We start from the raw sequence: 1,822 nt of genomic DNA, 5'->3' as shown, positions 1-1,822 counted from the left end.
AGACTGCAGTACAACGGGGCCCATGGAGGAGGGGGGGCCGCTACCCTGGAAACACAACAAAAGCAATGAGTGACAACACAGACAACTGCAGTTCAGAACGATCACTGTCAGGAGAACAAGAGGAATGATTGGAAACGCTTCCAGCGGAGCGCCAAATCAAGAAAGACATGGAGTTGATCTTTATGTGCCTCATCTTGTGTTCAATGTCTCTTATCAAATTCTGTTTTATTATTAAGAAGGAGAATATTTATGCAAATTTCCCTTTTTTCTGTTTTTGTGAAGTTTCCTGTCCCTAATGTATTTCCAGGCTCTCTTCAGTTTTCCTCCTTTTTCCACCCGCAGTCACTGGGCCAGTTAAAGTATCAGATTGCAGCATACATGACTTGCAAATGTTGTTCATACTTTGAATATTTTTCACTGTACTTTATTGTAGTTTTATTTGAACATATTTGCAAAGAGGAAGGAAAATTACATTTCTTATTTATAAATGTCTGACAAGCAAACTGTGTGATATCCAGATTACCAGTTCTGAAGACAACTGACTGCATTTTATTTAAAGGTTGTAAAGTTAAGGGGTTGTGGGATTGAATGCATGCTTTCTTTGTAGGGTTTTGTTCATAACATATTTTAAAATCAAATATTTCTTGGTTAGGTAACAATTACTCCAGAATTATTAAAACACTTTGTGACAGTTTTCAATGATAAAAGCCTAAAATGTACTCCTAATTTGACATTTCAGGTCAAAAACATACAAAATCACTTGAGCATAACTTCTGAAAGCTGTAGGTTTGTGGCTTTTAGTTTAAAACCACATAAATAAATAGAAATATTTGGGATTTGCAGAAGAAGACTATTTTGGTTCTTTAATTGGTTCCGTTTTAATGTTTAATTGGAAGGAAAAGTTCAGCCAGCAGCTCTGTCAGCCAGCAATCTGACACAGAAAGGCTGCCAGCTACGTGGCAAATTAATACCAAACCATTAACCATTAAACCATTAAACAGGAGTAGACAAGGGGAAGCCGTGTGGAAACCATCCCAAACACACGGAATGAATGAGGCTGAAGTCTGATTAAACAAAGAGGGAAAAATCTATCCAATTAAAAAAGGTTTATGTGACGCTTCCTCACAACTTTGGCAGCTCCGCTCACACCACCGCCATGACGAAGACAAGTAAGGGGAAAGTGAACCCCTCCCCTCGGATCCTTTCCTCGGGCTCTGCGGCTTCATGATGCCCGGGCACAGAAGCGCAGCAGTGGCGCCATCTACCGCCGAGCCGCCTCATTGCAGCATGTCCCTGGAAAATTCACACCGGTTTCTATGGAGGGTTAGAGGTGACACAATAAAATCAGTAAACATACATGCAAGTTTCCCACTCCAGTCAGGCAGATTTCAGCAGCAGTCTGGAGTGGACCTGCTGTAAAAACATTACACAGCGCAACAGGTCCGCCCGGCTGACGATGCGCTCATCTTAATTAGCTGATTAGGCTGCGACATCATGAGTTTCTATTAATGACCTTTTTCACACCATTCTAATTCTGAGACTGAATTCTAGGTTTTCGTTATCTGTAAATCATAATCAGAAATTACAGGAACATTTCAAGTTATGTGTGAAATATTCTTTCACACATACTAGTGTGAAAAACACCAGTATATGTCTTTATACAAGTAGATCTGTAAAAACTGATCACATCAACTTAAAGATCAGTCTCTTCCTTTATGTTATGAGGTGGGACGTTACATGGCATGAACTCAATCTGAGCTCATCTTCAACTTGACAATGAAAAAGTGGAATCTGGCCAAAATCCAAATATGTAAAAGTTATG

General features: G+C 39.7%; 1 protein-coding gene and 2 long non-coding RNA genes across 4 annotated transcripts in view; 2 read left to right on the top strand and 1 right to left on the bottom strand.

The window, feature by feature from the left end:
• Positions 1-1,822, top strand: part of LOC107836760 (uncharacterized) — a 573,704-nt gene that overhangs the window by 261,697 nt on the left and 310,185 nt on the right. The window lies entirely within an intron of this gene.
• The window catches only part of ggt5a (gamma-glutamyltransferase 5a), an 11,574-nt gene that overhangs the window by 1,454 nt on the left and 8,298 nt on the right, over positions 1-1,822 (bottom strand). The gene's annotated exons all lie outside the window — the stretch shown is intronic.
• The window catches only part of LOC107836759 (uncharacterized), a 21,991-nt gene that overhangs the window by 17,126 nt on the left and 3,043 nt on the right, over positions 1-1,822 (top strand). Inside the window, exon 2 of the long non-coding RNA XR_001662712.1 lies at positions 1,019-1,020. This is a non-coding gene — a long non-coding RNA (uncharacterized LOC107836759). The remainder of the gene's footprint in view (positions 1-1,018; positions 1,021-1,822) is intronic.

The sequence above is a fragment of the Poecilia formosa genome, unplaced genomic scaffold (assembly GCF_000485575.1).
Source record: "Poecilia formosa unplaced genomic scaffold, Poecilia_formosa-5.1.2 Scaffold82, whole genome shotgun sequence".
NCBI lineage: Eukaryota > Metazoa > Chordata > Actinopteri > Cyprinodontiformes > Poeciliidae > Poecilia > Poecilia formosa.
The sequence above is the reverse complement of the archived record's forward strand: the minus strand, read 5'-3'. Positions and strand labels throughout refer to the sequence as shown.